Raw genomic sequence first — 22,800 nt, 5'->3', positions numbered from 1 at the left:
CCCGGCTTGTGATGCACAGCGAGCTGTCATGAGAGGAGCTGTACAGAGCTGGAGAGATTTTGCTGAGACAGAGAGGGAACCTTTAGCATCCACTGGGTTCCCTGTAGGGCTCAAACTATTCGCTCTGTTCCTCAAAGTGTGTAACTCGGTTCAGATCACCCTCATTCATAAACTATGATCCAACTAAATACGGAATCTTTTTCCAGCAGGATTCTGCAAAAGTTTTCAAATTTTTTTTTTTAATTCAATCTTTGCTAGTAGAGCAGTAGCTGGATGATTGTTTCGATGAGTTATGAGTCTTAAATACAGAGAATAATATTAAATGGAAAATAATACTCATGTCAGAAGGAAAGCAAGTTGTAACTTGGATAATGATTGAATAAAATAATGTTTTCAATACGAATATCTGTAAAAATGTTTTAGCGAGGTTGAGTCAGCTTGTCTACCATGCTTTGGATCTGGTTTTGGTTTTGTTTCATGGGGGTTTTTTCGTGGAGCAGGTGCGATGAAATTCTGTGTTTGTGCAGGTTTCTGATAGAATTACAGTCACTAATGCTGTTTCAGTTCAAAGCATCATGGTAATTGAATAATCATGAATATGCATTCAGATTTCTGACATAAGCAATATATGAAGTTTCCAGGAGAGTCTTCCCGAAAAGACTGATTGCACAGAAGACCATTTTAGATTAGTATAATTTGGAAACAGTATAAAATGCCTAGGAAATATCTTCACTGTATTTCCCAAGGATGCAATACTATTAATATATATGACTTCTGTCTGCTTCAGCTCTGCTTTGCTGTTTGATTGAGGCCAAAAGCAGGCAATAAAGTAATTGTTGAAGGACTGAGCTGGACAAATAGTGCAACAAAAAGGTCTCAGCTACACAGCTTTGAGAAAGTAGCTACTCTCAAAACAGAAAACAAACTGCTGCTTTGCAGCCAAGGAGGGTTTTCTTCACCTCCAGAAAACAGCAGCTAAACTGTACACTGCTCAGACACACAGGCAGGTTATACCCATGTCTGACACGTTTGGAGGAGGTGCATCCACGTTCTCAAAAGACACCAGCCATCGTTTATTATGGATCCCAGTAGGAACTTTTCAAAAAGCCATACTGTGCACTGAGTGCTACAACTAAATACATTTGTATTTAGTCTTTCAGTTTACAGAATTCACCCATCAATCACTCTCTAATAAGCATGAAAGGCCATAAGGCTTTCAAGATGCACATTAAAAAGAAAAGGAAAAAAAAAAAAGCACAGTGCTTCCCCAATCCAACTTAAATTCCATAACCACAAAATGTACATGGTCCTCCCAATTCAACCTCATACAAACAGTGAGTTTGTTAACTAGAAAACTATGTAGAATGGGAGCAAATTCACCAGATTTGGGTCAATCACCCGGGTAAACTGACTGAAATATGGAACTTATCAAGCTAGTTCCTCAATCTGAGGAAAAAAATTAGAGGACATGATGTTTTGGTATGTTTCATTTCTTATGTTAAAAAAAAAGCAATGTAAGAACACATAACAGTAGATCTAGACAAGTTTAAGACATTATAGATTACTGAACATTACTGAAAATTGCAAGTTGTTCATAAGTTGCAAGTGAAAAGACTGCAAAACAATTCAACTTGAAGTAATTCCATTTATTTATCTTTGCATTTGGTACCACTGATGTAACTCAGATAAGTTAAATTCTACTTGTGGGATAGGAAACACTACTCATTAACTGAGAATTTCCTTCTTTTCCACCTGTGATCTAACAAACACCTGGATGATTAACATGAAAGATTCTCTCTCAGCACACTGCAGTACAGCACAGAGTACTCCTACAGTAACGCAGGCTCCACAAAGCTAACTGGAGTTAAATGCCCATCAGGGAACAATACATAAGCAAACATAAAATAGTGAGTATCTTGACTTCTGCTTTTAAGTGTACTTTTCACAGGTCAAACTCAGAGGAAGTATAAGCAGCTTTAACCTGCTAATCTAAACAGAGTTACAGGACAAGTACGCACTATGTGCAAACTACTCCAATATCTGTCTACTCTACACAGGATTCTGTCCTGCAAAGCTGATGCTAATTAAATTAAGCATTTACTTTTAATCATACCAGAATCCTCTTGCCCATTTTACTTCCTAAGATAAAGGGTTACACCATCAGAGGAAAGAATTTCCAGCTTTTTCAGTGACAGCTCTGAGACATGCTGGTTGTCACTAGTATCACCAACAAAGTTTTCAGACCTGAAAACTTTTAATTTCTGCTAGTCTCCCCTGGAATTCTTCCCTTCAGCAGGCACACTAAGATCATTCAGAGATACATTTATCATACCTAATGATCTTCTTCCTGGCATTCAAACTTTTTTCAACTTGAATTGGTTTTCTTTGAGGAATATAGATGTGTCTAAAAAACAGTATACCTGTTCTCCACAAAAGATAAATTAATGTGAAATCAAATACTGTTGTTGTTAAGCTGTCACATTTACTAGCATCTTCATTTCATACTTTCAGGATCTGGCTTGGGTAATAATCTGAATATAATGTAGTATCTCATATCTCATTCTTGCAGAATAGTAATGTACCCCATTCACAGAGGGGCACAGGGCATATGTAGGTGCATCTTTGTGTTTATCGCAATTTCCAAAGGCTACCAGTGAAGAGAGACATTCCACTGAGAAATGTCTTTGTGCGGACCATATCCTATAAATTTCTGCAGAAGCAGTCAGAGACCAACGCTTTTTATTGTTTTTAAAGGTCTTTGTTCACCGCACTCAGAAGCCTCCAAGTGAAGGGATAGAAACAGAGATTAATTGCCTCATCTGCTCAGGGGGTAATTCCCTTTTGGGTAGTACCATAAAGCTTAGAAAGTCTATTGATGGAGTCTGTGTTTTTCCCTGGAAACATTGCTAGTTTCTTTGTAATGGACTTGATCAGCTGAATGGGGTAATTTCAGACTGGCATTTTACTAGTTGGAGGAATTACATGCTGAAGCAATCTTTCCACATCAGGAATGAAATTTCTCTATTAATCTACATATGACTGTGTAGTCAAAGCCTTTCAGCAGTGAGTTAGATGAACTTAGAAAAAGTTTCAGGGCTTTAATGAAAGGGTGGTTTTCCTTTCACTCCAGACAGGGTTTGGGGTTTTGTTTTTGTTACTGTTGTTTGGTTGGGTGTTTTGGTTTTGGTTTTTTTGGGGGGAAGGGGAGAGGGGCTGGGGGATTTCAGAGGGTACCTTGACCTCATATAGTCCATAACTATAATTTCGTTAACTTAAAAAAAAAAAAAAAAAGATGGCATATAGTATCTGCAGTACAGTCAAACCAAATAATGCAAACCTTTTTTTCCTTTTTTGAGCACAATATTGAAAAATCTGAGAACTGGTGCAAACCTTGCCAGCCTCATAATCAAAATACCACACCCCTTTCTCATTCTATGGTTCTGATCAGCTTTGCATATATTGCCATAATGAAATCAGAACCAGAGGTCATTGTACCAGCTCAAAACTAAAAGGAAAACAATAAACCTAAGTATTTCTCTGTAACTCCTTGTTCTTCAGCAAATATATTTCCATTATGTTAACTGATTTGATTGTGCAATATAACAAATAACTGCAGGTTCACGTTGCAGAAACAAGAGTTAAACCCCATTCCCGACAGCTAGGGAGAAGAAAATCAGTTCAGGACAAGATAAAAAAATTACATTAAGTGTTACATCAACAAGTCATCTTAACTTATGGTCCTATCAAACTGCTGACCAGTGAACCCTGGGTCTGTTTTTCTGATTATCTGTACTGCAAACCATGCCTTCTGAAGACAGGCATACTCCTCCTTAAGCACCAGCAAACACCTTATAAGTTCCCAAGTACAGATGTGTTATTCAAGATTATTTTTGAAACTGTGTAAAGCAGAATTATTTTGCAATCTGAGTCTAGAGATCAGCATTTACTTTAGTAATGGGCTGTAAGCATTCAGGCTTCATAATCAGGGGTAAGATTGACTTCTGCTTTCTAAGCTGCTACTGTTCAACTGATGAAACGTGTCAACAAAATCAGCATACATCAAGAGGTCTTATACTCCAGCTAAGTTCCCCTTGCCAGGTTCTCCTTCATTCACCATTGAACACGTTGTAATGATAGACCAGTGAATAGTTAATAGAGTTATACAAAGGACAACAGCAAGGTAAAGCCTTGGACTTTCACCCTTTACTAAACTCATTACAACTCTCTGAAGTGGACTAAAATAGCACATAAAGCACCTTTGATCCTCTTTCAGTCACAGAAACGACCTCTGAATTTTATTGTGTTTACAATAATCTTCTATGCAGATGGGTGTGAACTTTAGCTAAATTAGTTTGACCTATTGCAAATAAAGAAAAATGATTTGCATTTAATGTTTCTTTCTGGAAACTGAGGGCAAAATGAAACCACAGAGCAGCACACCCAGAAAATGTTTAAATGTTTTCTCTTATTCTACAACAGGAATACACAAAATTCACCAGAGGAGAAGAAAGCGTGAGTTTAAATCTATCTATCCTATACATAACAGTAAACAGGATATAAATTGGCAACTTTAGAGCTAGAGCTTTCCTGAAGTTTCCAAGCCCCAGAAAATGAAGAAACACTTTCTTGCATGAACGCTGCTATGTAGGTAGCCAAGGTAAGGGGAATAACATTCAAGTGAATGAAAATAACACTGTTTCCTTGCACATCACATCGACCAACAGAAACTTCAGTTGCAAGGAAAGATAGAAGTCATATAATTCTTCAGGTTATGTTCTTACGCAAAATTGCAAATTAAAGACCTTTCTTATCGGCTTTTTATAGCAATATATACTATTAATACACAGTAAAGTATTTTCTCGGCCAGCATAACAGGAATGGTACAAATCTGCAGCCAAACAGAGCAAACCAGTTCTGAAGTGCACTCAAAACCTCTAAAACAGCAATTTTGGAAGTGGGATGATCCGCACTCCAAGCACTTTTACTTTTTGTGCTTTTAGTCCCCTGACACAGTTCCACTACCCCAGCACGAGCTACAATGTGAAAACAATTTCTGCTTATTTCTCTAAAAAATTATTCACTGCACCTGTACATTCGCATACAGGTTACCATCTGAAGATGCAGGTGGGCAGAAGCTAGACGTATCTATTAGGAGAAGGATTTGTCTCTACCTATCCCGCTCCCACACGCATCCTGGAAGGATCTTTTTTTGACAGAGATCTGCTATTAGGTTTAGGCAGGGCTTTGGTCTCCTAAACCACAGTCTGCATATTCTGGCCCCTGTCACATCCCTCACATCTCTTTGCCTGTCATCACATCCCTCAGGGGAAAGCCCCTGTCTGGATGCAGACAATACTTCCTCCTGCTGCTGCAAAACTGTCACCATCATCACAATGTACCATCTTAATGAGGCCAAGGGCTTCTCTGTAAGCCTAAAGGCTTTACATGTTTTACAAAAGAAAATAATTATGCAGTTTAATCTAATGCTTATATTTAGATACAAATTACTAAAAACTTTACTGACACACAAACTGCCCTCTATAAACTATCTAGAAGTTTTTAGCACTGAACACTTTTGGGACATCCATGCAGGACCTGAGATTTTTCACAGCCATTATTTCAAACTCTGCATTTACAGACCCAGGAGTCCATAAATACCAGGGTGAGAATTCACTTCTCTATAAACAGGTCTATAAACTCCTATCACACCTATCCACTTATAGATAACACAGGTTTTATGCAGCTAGCTGTGACCACATGTGACTACCTTTCCTAAGAGATCCACTTGCTTACTGTTAAAAGATAATAATAATAACCTGTAAACTTCCTGTCATTCTGTACGAGAATACAAAACTTACAGATGTGTACGAGGTGAATTACAAAAGTATCTCATGAAAAACTAAAAAAAAATCAAGAGGAACTAGTGTACTATTATTATCAAAATATGAAGCTCAAGTGCTAAAAATATGCCTGCCTTTGGAACTGATAAACACACCTGTCAAACCAAAACACCTGAAATATATGCTAAGTACAAACAGTAGTTTGATCATTTTGTTCCATCCTATAAAATAAAGTACTCTGAAAGTAGAGGGGGAAGAAAAAGCATGTTATTGATGTTAGATAGCTACTATAACTTAAATGATTGTTGGAAGAACTAAATACCATCTTGTCTTACAACATACTCATAACTTCCTCAGCCCCAGGTGTTTTAACTCTGTTTTGAAAAGCCTGAACTATTGTTCATCCTGCAGGTTACTCTTCTCTGTTATTTACAGAGTTCACAAACATTCTCAAAGTGAGAAGAGAGAAACTGACCAAACAGGTCTTTGCATGTCTGGCAATATCAGCTGATATGATAAAAACTTTTGCAAGGTTAGGATTTTTCTTTGCATAATAGAGTATTGTGCTTTTACATGTACACAGAAAGTAGTATTGGCCAAGGTGAAGTTTAATTAACAACTATTATTCCAAGTCTAGTGCTACAAAAGACACCTACATGAAGAACAATCAGAAACTGTGAAACTATCTACTGGCTGTGGTGGAAAACGTGCTTAGGTGCTTGTGCTGTGATTCTTCTCCTCTCACTGGAGCAGAAGGGATGGTGGAAACCTTCATAACTGTGGGGTATTGCGAGTAGCGAATCAAGCAGAGAAAACCAGATATTCTTTGTGAAGAGGAAAGGAATAAGATGAACAGAGATAAATTTAAACTAAAAAGGAGTCTGTTCTTTAATCACGTTCTTGTGCTGGGCCTGGCTGGAATGGAATTAATCTTCTCCATAGCCAACCATAGAGTGTCATGTTTCCGATTTGTGACTAAAACAGTGTTGATGACACACTAGTGTTTTGGCTGGTGCTGAGCAGTGTTTGCACAGTATCAAGGCTTTCTCTTTTTCTCACTCTGCCACCCTTCCCATCCTCCAGCCGGTAAGCAGCTGAACTGAACTGGCCAAAGGAATATTCCATACCATGTAACATTGCCTAGCAATGAAAAAACCTCAGGGCTTTTGAGTTCCAAGGTAGCTATTACTCATAGACTGGCTGCACATCAGTCTGCTTAAGGGAGGTGATGAATTATTGCCTTTACATTTCTTTTTTTCCTCTCTCTTTCTTTCACTAATTGAACTGTCTTTACCTTGACCATGATTTTTCCTGCTTTTTCTCTCCCTATCCTCTTTCTTGTACTGCTGGGGGTGGGAAATGAGTGAGTGGCTCGGTGGGTGCTTAGCTGCTGGACAGGAACAATCACCGCAACTCATTTCTAAGGGAATAACAACTGGAGTATAGTGTGGGTGAGAGGGGAAGATGGAAGAGGAGAGAACAAAAAACATGTGAGGACTTTTGCAAAGCCCCAGGGGTGCTGAGCAATAAGAAGCAATACCATCAAAAGAGCAATCGATGTTAGTGCCATTACCTTCATTCCACTGAGCTTGACATTTTTTAAACATTCTGCTCAAGCACCTTAGTTTTTTTTCTGATTTACCTTATGCATTAGATAAGCTTAAGTTTTTCTCCTTCTATACTTCTGGAACATGAGAGAAGAGGGAGTATATGAAAGTAAACTAATTAGCTTACACTTCCCCACATTAAAAAATTTATCATCAGCAACATTAGTCTTTTTTTCTACTCTCCAGCAATATAATACTGTGTTTTATAAAGGGATAGATTTATCACTAAGATTCACCAACTAATACCATGAAATAAAGGTTTGCATTTGAAGGAAGTCTAACACATGGTTCCAGTTAGCATGGGCAAAAACTGCACCTGTCATACATATTTTTATGCTTACAAAATTATTTTTGAATGGCTAACCAAGTACTTTATTGCACAGGCACATGTGAAGTATTTAAACAAACAAACAAACAAAAAAACCCAAAAAAAACCAAACAAAAAAACCCCAAAACAAACAAACAAACAAAAAACCAACCAAACAAAAAATCACATGCATTTTGATGCATTTTGTGGTTAAAAGGTGCTCCAAAGACAAATGGAAAATTTGAAAGCAGAATTTCCACAGAGGAAGTCATTGTCTTAAACATTTGTGAGCCTTCCTGGGTCCATAGCAAGTCCATATTTGAAACTGTCAACTATCAAGTCATGTATCAAGCACATATAGCTCTCATGAGGCCCATGATTTTTTTTAGTTTTTACTGATCACAATATATCACAAGAAGATGATACAAAACATAACATACTTCAAGTTTAAAGCAAGACTGAGGAGTCTAATCAAACCCCTCAGTAAGTGGGTGAATGAAGTCCACATTTCTTGCAAGAATTTTGGATAATGCATGTTGGAAAACTGTTTTTCCTTTATAATGGCTTCCTTTTATTCTAAATAAACGAATTGCTATAAAGGGGAAGAGAATGTCATTTTTAGTATGCAAAAACTTTCCTGACTGAATAAGCAGTAAAAAATTGCATGATGTGTGCAGAAAAATGTAACTGATGTTTTAAGTCTGATTAAATATACAAATGAGCTAGATTCTCTGAAGATATGTGGACAGCTGCATCATTTTTGCATTTCGTAATTATAACAAGCTAATATGATAAAGAAAGTTGTATTTATACCACTTGTTACAACTTCTTCCAATGGAATATGACACAACAAAAAAAGGCTAATGTCAACAGTTTTCAGAGACAAATATAAAAGCCTTTATTATTTTATGCTGAATAGAAATATCTATAAATACATACTGATTAATAGCTATAAAAATAAAGCAATATTTTTGTTAAAGCTTACAGAGGCTATATGAAGTAGCTCCACTTGCATTCTGTTTCAAAGCATATAAGTCTACACTTTGATTGCAACTACAGCATAGAGTGCAAGATTGCAGAAAGCACAGTCAGGTAGGTGTTGCTACTCAAGTCAGGCTTACTCAATAGTGTCTTTTAAAAGGCCTTATTTTGAGCCACTTAATGGCTCAGCCAAATGTAACTATTTGGACATTTCAGTTCAACTTCTAAAGATGAGATTTTTAAACTGAATTACAGAGAGAAAATAGTCCAAGCGTTGTCAAGAGGGATTTCACATAGCAAGGCTTTGACTTTATGGTAGAAAACTCCATGTTTTCTCATCTTGTGGAAAAAATTTCTCCAGTTTGGGTAAGTTATACATCTCAGATTTCAGTCTTATAAGGGTTTAGCAGATATTTACAGCTGTATCATTCAAAAATTTTGTGTTATACTAGATATCTTTGAGAGCTGCAGTATGCCATGGCAACTGTATCTGAACCATACCAGCAGCAATATTGAACACAGGGCTTTAGGCTTCAGGTCCCCTCTGTCCTCTTGATCCTATACCCCAGATACAAAAGATGTGAGCAGAGACACAGCCTGCCCTGAACAATCAATACTCCCTCCTGCAGGAGCTCAGGCAGTGCAGAAGCAGCAGCTTTGTGGCTCAAAGGCAGAGAAAGAACTGGAATGGATACAAGGCTCTAACAGGTACTCAGGGGTCAGTATTAAAAGGGAGCTCATGGGGAGGTAGGACAGATGGGAGAAAGGAGGAAGGAGCAGAAAGAAAATAAAATGAAGTAGTACTTTCTCCACAGCTAACAGGGCCAACTGCCAGGTCCTGCACTTGGGTCACAACAACCCCATGCAACAACACTACAGGCTTGAGGAAGAGTGACCAGAAAGCTGCCCAGCAGAAAAGGATTGGGGGGTGTTGATCGATAGCCAGCTGAATATGAGCAAGCAGTGTGCCCAGGTGGCCAAAAAGGCCAATAACCTCCTGGCTTGTATCAGGAATAGTGTGGCCATCAGGACTAGAGAAGTGACTGTGCCACTGTACTCAGTGCTGGTGAGGCCGCAGCTCAAATCCTGTGTTCAGTTTTGGGCCCCTCATCATAAGAAGGACATTGAGGTGCTGGAGAGAGTGCAGAGGAGGGTGACAAAGCTGGTGAGGGGCCTGGAGCACAAGTCTGATGAGGAGCGGCTGAGGGAACTGGGGCTGTTTAGCCTGGAGAAAAGGAGGCTGAGGAGAGACCTTATTGCTGTCTACAACTACCTGAAAGGAGGTTGTAGCATGGAGGGTGTTGGTCTCTTCTCCCACGTAGCAAGTAATGGGATAAGAGAAAATGGCCTCAAGTTGCACCAGGAGAGGTTTAGATTGGATATTAGGAAAAAATTCTTCACAGAAAGAGTTGTCAGCCATTGGAACAGGCTGCCCAGGGAAGTGGTTGAGCCACCATCACCAGAGGTGTTTAAAAGATGCACAGAGGTGACAAGGTTTAATGGTGGACATGGCAGTGCCAGGTTAATGGTTGGACTTGATGATCTTAAAGGTCTTTTCCAACCTAAACGATTCTATGATTCTGTGATCATTTAGTTAATGCTTAACTCTGGCTCCAGATGTTAAACAGCTCCAGAAATAAGCTGCTGCCAATGTTTCACTTTCAATGTCCTTTCTGCAGGAGCAAGCACAGCTCTGCTCAGCTCTAGAACAGGAGCGACAATCACTGCACTGCTGCTCTGTTAGCACTTATCATCCTGTCACCTACCTGGCTGCTCAGCTGCATCAGTCACGCACGTTCAGTGCAGACAAGGCTGACAAAACTGTAGTGAGCCATACAGATAATGTAATGGAAGATAAACCTGAAGCTAAGCCTCAGAAACCATCCAAAAGATGAAAACTGCCCTACAGTCACAGCTGTACCATGTATACAAAACAAGAGAGGGAGGTAAGATAAGAAACACAAAAAAAGGATCACTAAAATTGAATTGGCAGATTGGTACCACAGAGATAGCGAAGGCTCTAATCTTTCCTTCTTCTAAAGACACGTGCCTTATTAGTTGTATTGCATTCCTTTCCCATTTCACTGCAAACACAGTCAGGTGGATGAAGACATAATTCCTCATACAGTTGCACATATTTGCAAAGAGATTAAAAAAAAAAAAAAAAATCAAGAAACCACACCCTTCATAAATTGATTATAAGCATTAAAGGTTACATCATCCTGGCATCCTCACATTTTTTTCTGCAGAAGAAACGACGAAATAAAAAAGGATGCATTCTGTGGGGTGTATAGAACATATTAGTCTATGCCAGACTCAAATTTCCAGAGAATTATACAGAGTAATGGATCTTTATTTAAGTGCTGTATATTTAGAAAGTATTAATGAAATGTTTTGATCAGTTTAACACCTCTCCCTCTGCCAGAAAAAATGTCAGTTCATCATAATAGTAGCTGTCAAAACATGTCTTTATGGAAAAAATATTTCCCAACATCTCTCTGCAATGGATGTAACCTTCCTCCCTCTGTAATGGTCATCTCCATATTCTTTAAAAAATAGAAAAGAATTTGGATAATGAAGAAGTCTGAGAAGGAGCTGTCTAAATTCTAGCAGAAACAACAGGCCTCTAAAAGTGGTCTGTACAATTCTGTCATTCTACAAGTTAATCATTTTTCTTGAGGGACTTTTCCTTGCCTTTCCAAAATCCACTCAAATATAACAGACCCCAGTCCTCCCTGTTTTATCTGTCTCCAGTATGAAAAACATCTGTTGACACTGGGAAAGGGTAAAATTTCATACAATAAACCACACTGCTCAGTAACCAAACTCTGACCAAACTATTAGACCTTGTTTTGTCTAGATTTCAGTGGATAGGTCTTTGCAACTTGTGATGCAAGTTCTTGGAGAGCTGTGGTAGTCTGCCTGTATGACGGCGTTCCAGAACTTGGTGCATAGTTTTAACTGTTGAATTATTCATCTCCTCCTGCTGTCGAAAAGGTCAATTTCTGAGATGCCAGGAATCAGTTTCTAATTTACATATTGTGCTGGTTTGACTAAAAATGGGTTAATTTTATTCATACAGTTAGAAACCTTTCTTTTTCATACCCAGCACACTCATTATTTGGACTTAGTTTGAGAACAAGCAGATAACACCCCAGCACAGAGCTTATGTTTTTAATTGCTCTGGTCTGAAAGCCAAGGACATTCTGAGTGCCCTGCTTACAGGTGTTGAGGAAGGAGGGGGCAGAGATGGGGCAGAGCTTGACTGACATCCTGATTGGTCGATAAGAGTATTCCATCCCATTAGCATCATGCTAATTATTTAAGGAGGAGTAGGGATCTTCCGGTTTTGCTTCTTCCGCTATCTCTTGCTCTTGCTAACGAGCCGGAGGGTTCGGTTGGGACGTTTAGCTTGGCCTGTTGCCATCCCGCAGAGGCCTCTGGGCTTTTCTGCCTGTTTCCTCTCTTTTCTCTCTCTGGGATCGGCTGTTCGGACCAGGTGTGGCTTGCTGGGACTGGCTGTGGACAGAGTTCATGAGGAATTACCTTGAATATCTTTGATTTCTATTTTTTACATATATGTATATTTATATTTACTAGTAATGTATTAGTATTTTGTTATTTTATTAAACTGTGTTTATCTCAATCCAAGTTTCTCCCTTCCCTTTTGATTCTCTCCCCTGTTGGGGGGTGGGGGAGGGGGTGAGCGAGCAGCTATCATAGTTGTATTGCTAGCTCGGGTTAAACCACAACACATGTGTACATGTACATACAGTCCTTACCCCAAATACTGTGAATTGGCTCAGTATTAGAATTTGGGGACCAAAAATGAAAAACTGAAACCATGTGGCTTCACCTCCCAAGCAACTAGCAAGCTGCCAAGCAACATGTTTCTGGATCATTTTGAGAATTATGCACCCAAAATCTTCATTTAAAATTCTCCACGTTATCATTATCAGGACAACAGAGCAGAGTTTCAATTGGTCCTCACCACCTCCTTAGCAGAGTTTAAAAACAACAACAACAACAAAAAAACAACCACAAAACAACAACGTCCCAAAACCAACAAAAAATCCTCAAACCAAAACCTTCTACACAAAAAGCAGCCAACCATCTCCTGCCTCCTTCAACATAATCTTGATACAACCCCAAAACTGTGTCTTGCTAATAAACAGGTAGACCAATGAAAAAGAAAGCAGAAAGATGGAAAGGGGATCGCACTCCTTCCTTTTAGAAATAAAAACATTGCTGCAACCCCCATAAAAGCTACAATTTCATAGCAGTACTTGCATTCTTTCTGGGCATTTGATGGGTAGAAACTTGGTTTCAACCATCACTTAAAATTTGCTCCAATGGGTTTACAAATGCTTTACCACACACTTTTCAAAAGTTGCTTGGGAAGAAAAGCACCCTACTGTATGACCCTGCAACACAATGCCACATCACCTAGAATTGCGCGCACAAGGTAGGGATGGGACATGACTGCGAAAACAGCTCAGATGTATTGGGTCTGGCTGGGATGGACTTCATTTTCACCAAAGCAGCCCTCATAGTGCTGTGCTTTGTACTGGTAGCTAGAAGGGTGTTGATAACACACCAGTGTTTTGGCTACACACACCCTCAAGGCTTTCTTCCAGCATTTCCCTCTTACCACCACTGGGGGTGGGCAAGATCTTGGGAAGGGACACAACCAGGACAGCTGACCCAAACTGACCAAAGGAATATTTCATACCATATGATGTCTGCTCAGCAATGAAAGCTAATCTTTTGTTTTCCTTTTCTTCTACAGTCGGCCTTTGCTTTATTAAACTGCCTTTATCTTGACCTGTGATTTTTTTTTTTTTCCCACCTTATGTTCTTCCCATTCTGTCCTGCCGAGGAGACTAGTGATAGAGCAGCTTGGTGGGCACCTGGCAACCAGCCAGGGTCAACCCACCCAATTAGTAATTTTGTTTTCTCAGTCACAGACCCAGCACCAGAGTTCTTTGTCCACATGTGGGTACTCCCTTATCTCATCCCCCTCCTCCTGCATCTTTTATCCATCATGCCTGTGCAACAGTGATGACACCTGATAGTCCCTGTTGCCACCCCAATGAAACATTTCAGGTTAATGAGATACAGACCAAACACTCAATATAATATTTGCAAATAAATATATTAGTCCAATTACCAGCTCCCACTGATGTGGCTTGGACTTTGAAGTACAGTTGGTGTCTGCAGACCATCTGGGAGTGTCAACCTTGCAAACAGAGAAGCTACAAAAGCATAAGAGAGAAGGAAGACACAAGCAATACTGCACTCACTAAAATTACAGTTCTAGGAAAACATGTGGGGAAAAAAAATAAATCTCAAAAATAATGTTTCATTTTGACATCTTATTTCAGAACTGGCCTCATTAGTCTTCAGTAGCTTTCAAACATTTCACATTTCAGCCAGAGACATTGTTTTTTTTATTTCCGTTATATTTTTTCCTTTTTCAGGAAAGCTGAGGTCAGCATATTCAGCTAACTAGCCCTCCTCCCCTCACACTTTTTTTTAAAATTCATTTATTCTGTTAGCAGTAGTTGCAAACTCAACCTTTCTTTATTCTTTCCAGATGACCCTTCTGCTACAAGATGGTCTAACTCCACAGTGATGCCCAGAACCTGAGGGTGCTTGAGGTACTTGGATAATTCCCAGTACCTCTGATAGCCCTCCCAATAAAATAACCTATAACAATTATTTACTCTTATATTTTATTTTCTCTTCTCTTATAATTAACCTAGTAGCACAGTTAGACTTCACCATATTAATCCCACCAGAATTACAACAAAAAACACAACTCCACAACCACATCCTTTTGCCTTGTCCCCTTCGACTTCATTTCATCAGCTACACATTCAAAACCAACTCCATATTACATCTTGGATTCCCCTCACGATATCAGGGGGATTCCAGGTATCACTGCCCAAAGTGTGATTAAATGCCGAGAAGGAATTCTCACTAGTTTGCCTTATATGTGGGTGGAAAGGGATGACAAACGTTCAGTATTCCACTCTAACTGAAAAGACAGGCTTTTATTTGGAAGTTATAAAATATCACTAAAGACTGGAAATGTAAAGGACACAAGAGAAACTGAAAGAATAGCATCTTCCCAACACAAATTCATCACTGATATTGCGGTACTTGTATCCACCACACACTTTCATACATTTGGAGATTCAGGATCCTTTTCTAAAAATTTAAATTAATAACAACCTTACGAAAAGGATTGTTACTAAAAATAAGACAGTTTAAACGTAACAGCATATTAATACATTATACAAAATGACTGTAACCTCTCCAAGATATGTTACAGTCAATATACAGAAGTGAATTTCCTACATGAATGCAAATTTGCCATATAATTACTTTATGTTTACAGAAAATAAAGAAAAGTCCAAAGTGTAGAAACATCTTGCTCCTGAAATAGCCACTAAGTTTTTGGTCTGTTTTCATTTGTGTGTACACACACATATATATGCACATACACACAAAATGAAATAAAACTATGAAATTAAGATACTGACTTTATATCTTCTATGACTTCAGATAAAAACCACAAGACCAACAGACTCTCACATACAACCTCCATCAAATATATTTGCACACAGACTATCTCACTAAGAAAGCAAAGACTTAAAACAGCTTCATGTTCATTGATACCATAAAAATCATCATGGCTCTGGTGTAGGAACCTCTCTTTAGATGCAAGAGAGAGTTGTGAATTACCTGATTGTTTCTTTGGAGCTTCCCTTTCATCATCTTTTTGTCGCTGACCTTCGTTGCCTGCAAAGATGAGAAGGGTAGACTACAAAGAAAATAACAAGAGCAAAATAGTGCACAAAAGGGGATAAAACAAAAAACATACAAGGGTAAATAAAAGAAGCAAAGGAACAAGAGTTATATGCTCCAAAAGCAATCTTAACCCTCCGTATTCTACTTTTCCAAGGGACAACAGGTCCCACAGAGGGATTTAGCTGCTAATGACTCAATCCAACCTTCGGATTTCTTTAGTTCAGTATTTCTTGCAAGGAAATAGTGTTGCCAGTGCATGAGTATTTGGCCACTGATACACTGACAGTAGAGTTGTAATATACTGGGTTTATGGCCAGTGATCTAAACTTTTTCCTTCAATACTGTTATTTCAATCAGAGTTTAATAGTTGAAATTCTGAATCAAATTAGTCCATACCTTCCCTTTTTTTTTTTGCAAGTGTAGTCTTCTGATTCTTTAAACATGCTCTTCAAATTATTTGATTCTGATTAAGCCTTTAAACTTACAATGCTCATCAAGAAAGTATTATGTTTCTTAATCTTTGAAGAGATAGTTCTTATCCTCCTGAATTTGGTGAAGAGTTACTTAATCATTACTAAGTAATTAATATCCCAGTTAGTTTCAATATTTAGTTTCAAACATCTTCATTCTTAATACAGAAAATGGCCTCATGAAAATGGCATCAAGTAGCCAGTATATGCCATACTGCATATTTATGAACTTACACCTCTGCCATTTGAACCCTGAACAAATCTTTCACCCTGAAATTTAATCAGAAAATGCCTCCCTCCAAAAAAAGAGGAGTAGCTACATTTAAAAACAAATTTAAAAAAACATGCACACTCCCCCAAAAAAACTGAAACACAGAGGAACAACAGTCCATGTTTTCCTATTTCAATAGAAAATGGGATGAAACAGATTCTTATTTTCAGGTATGTTTTGAACAATGATCACAGCCCATCAGATTGTCCTTTCTAACAACTACTTTCCAAAAATTTCACTTCCAATTTAAAACAAAACCTCCTATAGATCATTTTGTTGCCAGAAAGACACGGCATCTGAAGCTTATTCATAGCTGGAAAAACATTACAAGAGAATTGGAGTTTAAATTCGACATTGGAGCTACCTGCAGGTACAGAAGGAACCGTAATCACAGCAAACTGCTGAATACTGAAAGGTTACAATGGGAAAAGCTTCCTTCTTTCTTAGTTGTCTACTGGACCTTTTATTTGATCCAAATATATTTTATGTTATGATACAGACTGAAGCCTTAATGTGGGCTCCAAAATAACCAAGGCAAACGATACCAAATAAGAAAATCTGTAATAAAAGAATGTACAAGTTGTGTGTAGACTAAACCAGTATTAACACAGACCAGAACAGGTCAATTTGAAAGCCACAGAAAATAGTCTGCTCCTTTGCCCTGCTATACTGGTCAAAACACAGTAAGAGCTGGAAAAAGGGACTGGCAGAGTGGTAAATTTGTCAAAGCATCTGACAGAACAAAGAACTGATTGCAAACAGGAATTCGGAGCCTACAAAAATCAAGCGGTGAGGACAGGAATAGAGAAAACAGAAAAAAGATGGCCCTAACAACATCAAGGAATACTGCAAGGACCTGGAGAGCCACCAAAGGATTACGGAATCATAGAATCACTTCAGTTGGAAAAGACCCTCAGGATCATCGAGTCCAACCATAACCTAACCAACTCTAGCACAAAACCATGTCACTAAGAACCTCATCTAAACACCTTTTAAACTCCTCCAGGGATGGTGACTCCACCACTTCCCTGGGCAGCCTGTTCCAATGCCTGACAACCCTTTCCATGAAGAATTTTTTTCTAATATCCAATCTAAACCTCCCCTGGCACAACTTGAGGCCATTTCCTCTTGTCCTATCACTTGCTACTTGGCAGAAGAGACCAACACCCTCCATGCTACAACCTCCTTTCAGGCAGTTGTAGACAGTGATAATCATATTCTCCAGGTTACAGCCCACTTGCTTTCATCAGACTGTGCTTATTTTTACTAAATGCTAAGACTATGCAGCGCATCCTGCTGGCTTTCACAATGAAGCCAGAGCAGGAGGCTGACAAAGCAATACATAGCCCTATTAAATGCCTTAAAATTTTTGCAGCACACCAGGCAAGTTGTTCCCTTGCTCTAGGGACCACTTTGCTGGCATTCTTTGGGCAGCAGCTGGTGAGCAGCCCAGGCACACTCCCCCGGGGGCTGCAGGGAGCCAGGCTGGGGCGCGCTCCCCCAGACCGCAACCAGGGGTAGCAGTCCTCACTTTGTTCACCCCCTTGTAACCTGGCTGTTGGTCATGCCACTTTGTTAAAAGAAAAACAAAGAAAGAGCTTTCCTCAATGCCCTCTACAGAAATAAGCTGGAAGCAGGTATTTTCTGCAAGCACAGGTGTATAAATACACCTAGATGTGTCTGCAAGCACATGTACGCAAGACGTAATATAGCTTGAAATATAATTCAACATCAGAGCTGCACGTCTTTTCTGAAGAAAAATTGCTCCGTATTTCATGAATGCGAAATTTAAAAGGAAGCATTTTCCAGCAAAATACTTGTTATAGTCAAAAATGGTTGATTTTACTGCACAAAAGGTATTGTTGTTTCCCTTGGGGTTTTTTAAGCAGTATGAAGACCATAGCCCATTTGAAATGAGGGTTTTTTTAGGTTTGGGGGGGTTGGGTTTTTTTGTTGTTGTGGGTTTCTGTTTTGGGGGTGTTTTTTTATCAGAGGCAAATCCAGCTTTCTCTGAACAGGGTTGCATGACTGCAGAGTTAGACAAATCAACTATAATCGGTCTGATCCAAGATTGTGCATGATTAGGTTGGACAGACATTTTAATTTTGCCTTCATCTCTTTCTAGAAGCAGCATATAAAGCATATTTTTATTAGGTAGGACAAGGTTGTATAAGACCTCATTATGAAGAAGATAGTTGCCCCTCACATTTGTCTGTTCGATTTTAGCAATAGGGCTAAAGGCTGCAAGTTACATTAAGTGCTACACTATTGAACATCTAGGGAATAAATACAGAGAATTAGACACAGCTCTGTCTAAAAATCAAGGTTATGCTACCAAGCAAAGTCATAAAACTAAAAGTTGATTTCCTCCTTTAAAGATCCTTTTCTTCGCAGCAGATCCTCCTCCTCTTCCAACTTGGTCTCACAGCTTCTTCCATGAGTATTCTGCATCTTCTGATCAGCAGAGCCCGAACTGGGACCATTATCAGCCACAGTGAATCATCTCATGGTGCAAAAGCATCACTTCTTTGTCCTGACATGAAGGGTAACATAACTTTTATACCAGAATTTTAACCCACAGGAAAGCAGATCATTCTTAGTCATAAGCAGAGGGGACATCAAAAAGAGGCAGATTTCTGTCTTGTAGCAGTCTCCATTTCCTCAGACTAATACTTTCATGGGCTGAATTTATAATACCTACTTCATATGAAAAGTTCCAGGAGGGAAATCTGTCAATCTCAACTACACAGATAAAAACAAATCCATTCAAATGTTGTAAGTGCCGTTCAAGGTCTAAATAAGTAAGAACAGATGAGTTTTTCACTGCTTAACACAGATGTTTTGGGTTTTTTTGGTTGGTTGGTTGGTTTTTTTCCATTTAAAGCTCCTCAGCTCCTTTATTCAATTAGATTTCAAAATTTACTTATCTCTGTGGTCACCCTGGCTCAGGAGTTTCTGTCACCTCAGCAAAAGTAGACACTAGAGGAAAAGACAAAGCAACAAGCTATAATCTTATGTTTGATATTTAATTGTAGTGAAGCCAATTAAGCAGGAAGTCACTACAGAAACTTGTGCCAATTCTATGGAAAGGGAAGCGCATCAAAACATGTACATGAAAGTAAAATCTAGCACCAGATCAGACTGTGAAACTGGTACTTACGTTAACTGCAGGTGGTTCAAAATTACAGGTTTTAAAGCTATCATTTGGAAACAAAGCAAAGACTACTATCATTGTTTTGCATTGAAGAGGTTTATAGCACTGACGTGTCACCAGCAAGTGAAGAATTTTTGCTTTAAAGCAGATAAAATTTAAAATGCAAAGCAGTCTACAAATTATGGAGCAGCAGGGGGAATGGACAGAAAAAGCACATGAAACCACATTAGGCACCTCATTATTTTATATTTTAAATACAAGTGCAGGTGTCAAGAACTGTATTTCTTTCAGGAAACTAAGACTTCACTACAGGATTGGAAAAGTACAGTTACTTCTGGGAACTTAAAACTAAAATGGGCTAAACCAAAAAGTCGGATCAACTTTTTATTCCTTGAGGTAAAAACCCATACCCCAAACATCATCAAAACAGTCCAGACTATGAGACATTCAAAAGCATGACTAAAATGGAAAGAGCTAGAAGATTTATACCGTTACAGTTTATGGATGGATTGACAGTTGCCCCATTTTCCTCTAAATACACTAAATAATTTCTATCAAGAAATAAGAGGTCCAAACAGAAGCATAATTCTTACCACATTTATAACCACCAGTAGGAACTGTGGTTCTGTGTTGACACTTAAAAACCAAAACACAACAACTGGGTTTATTAGTTGCTAAAAGTAAGAGACTGTAACTCTCCAAAAGAGCCTGCGAGAAAAGAGCTACGAAAAAATCATGGAATGTGACTGCACAATACTTTATGAATATATATTGCTCTTGTTCATTTCCATACTGACAGTGAAAGTGAAATGCATAAGTAAGATAGGCCTGTAGTAAGAAATTACTGCTTAAATTATATCCATATTTCTTGACTATGGCATTTGCAAATCTCCCCATGCTAGTTGCATTCCAGTTTAAAAGGTTAGATCTGAGAAAGATGAGAAACATTGGCAGACAATCGCAACTACACAACCGAATTAATGACGAAAATATGTGCCAGATTCAGATTTGGTCTCTGCTGAATTCTAAATTCTCTCAAGTGAGGGACTGTTTTCCTCCACAACAACAATGAAGTGAAAAAGTATTAAGGTCCTAAATTAAGATCACTTTCTGTACTAAAGATCAGGATGGCATGAGGACTCCTGTTTGCATTCTGTGTTTGTATTTTGGCTAACAAGTAGATTTCATTTTTAAATTTCAAATCCAGATTCTGTGATTCCCCTCTCAAACTACATCATGTCTAAGGGGCACTATCAAGAATATTTAAGGTACCACTTCAGTATTTCTGTAACTATTAACATTATCTTGAGAATACACTGAGGAAGGGGAGAATCCAAATTCATCTTAACCTTCATTATCAATGAAAAAAAAAAAAAAAAGGCAAACCATCTGCAAATATATAACACTGGGAAGTTACTAGTTTCATATCAGCAGAGGATCCATTTGTCTGTTCTTCTGGGACTTGTGCAAGGGAATCAGTATTAACTTTTTTAATCTGAAAATCTTATTTTTATCAAAAAGCAAAAGGTCCACATACAGCTCTGATAACAGAAGCTGCTTTCTATATATCCCATTATTCTCCTATTACAGCTTAAGACACACACTGCCAGTGATGTTAGACATTAACAGTGCACGATACAAATATCTGCCCTACATGGCAGGACAGCAGCTCAGAATGAACTTTCACACCGTGCTGCTCTTCTGCAGCAAACCATCCCCTCCTCTGCAGGAAAGCAAGCCTTGGCAGCAGCCAGGCTTGCACTTAAGCACTGTTAGTGGCAGGCAATGTTATTCTGGTTGACAGGCACTCAGCGTTTGCAGCTCCACCAGGTACTGCCCCATTAATCTGCTTGTGAAAAAAGGAGGAAGCAAAAATTCAAATACAACTTTTGACCCTTTGCATGTGTCTGCAGTTTTAAGTAAAGTTTGTTAAAAACCTTCTACGGCCTGAGTACTGGCCTTCTAGTTTGAACGCAAAGTCATTTTAGGTAACTTTAACATCAATCTGCTGTGCATTTTAGCTGAGTGTAAACTACTGCAGAACAAGCACCCCTGAGAAGGCCAAAGGTCAGCATTCTTCTGCCTGCCTTCATTAAACAGGTAACTTGCAATGAGACTGCTAACTCAATACCAGGGACGGAGATATAAAAATCACTATCTAAAACAGCAGAAGGATCTCTTGGAGAGTTCTTTTGAATATTTTCAAAGTTGCTTGGCTCCAGCTACTCAGAGATGAAGTATGTACTTTAGCAGATGAGACATATACTTTAGATTTCACACTATGTATCTATATCAAACCTTGCAGCAACTTTACTTACTGCAAAACATTTTAGTGCATATCAGTATAATACTTAGAAGAACTGTGATATTATGTAAACAAATTTACACAAGTTTATGTGACTTTACACAATTTTCAAAGAACAGTCTGTCTTATGAAGGTCTGGTGCAATTTGATATGCACATAATCCTGTATTACACTTGTATTAAAATAAAAAATGCTGCCCATTGAGCAATGTAAAACAACCATAAAATGTATTATTACAAAAAATGGAAGTGCTTTATTTCCTAAATAAGGAAATACAGGAATTTCATTGAGTCAAACAGATAAACACCTTAGTGGATGTAGCCCAGCACAGAACACTGTACCTACACTATCCATATTGCTGAACTAAACCCTGGGGTACCCTGCCATGAGGCCTCTTACGCAGGGCATATGGAAGTAGCACAAACAAAAGCCACATACTGTCAGGGTGAGTGTTTTCATACTTATTTTTTCCTGCACGCTATCAGAAACTATTTTCAAAAGACTTTTGCAAACAACAAATCCTCAGATAATCAGAGAATCAGAATAGTTTGGGTTGGCAGCGACCTTCAAAAGTCATGTAGTCCAACCTCCGTACAATAATCAGGGACATCTTCAACTAGATCAGGTTGCTCAGAGCCCCATCCAGCCTGGCACCACATGTCTCCAGGGATGAAGCATCTACCACTTCTCTGGCAATCTGTTCTGTTGTCTCACCACCCTCACTGTAAAAAATTTCTTCCTCATGTCCAACCTGAATCTCCCCTCTTCTAGCTTAAAACCATTACCCCTGGTCATGTCAAAACACATCCTCCTAAAAAGTCTGTCCCCATCTTTCTTGCAGGCTCCTTTTAAGTACTGAAAGGCCACAGTAAGGTCTCCCCAGAGCCTTCTCTTCTCCATGCTGAACAACCCCAACCCTCTGTCCTCATAGGAGAGGTTTTCCAGCCCTCTGATCATTTTGTGGCCTCCTCTGGCACCTCTCCAACAGGTCCATGTCTTTTCTGTACTGAGGGCTCCAGAGCTGGATGCAGGACTCCAGGTGGGGTCTC

This window comes from Caloenas nicobarica, chromosome 2 (assembly GCF_036013445.1).
Source record: "Caloenas nicobarica isolate bCalNic1 chromosome 2, bCalNic1.hap1, whole genome shotgun sequence".
NCBI lineage: Eukaryota > Metazoa > Chordata > Aves > Columbiformes > Columbidae > Caloenas > Caloenas nicobarica.
Note: the sequence above shows the minus strand (reverse complement) of the source record.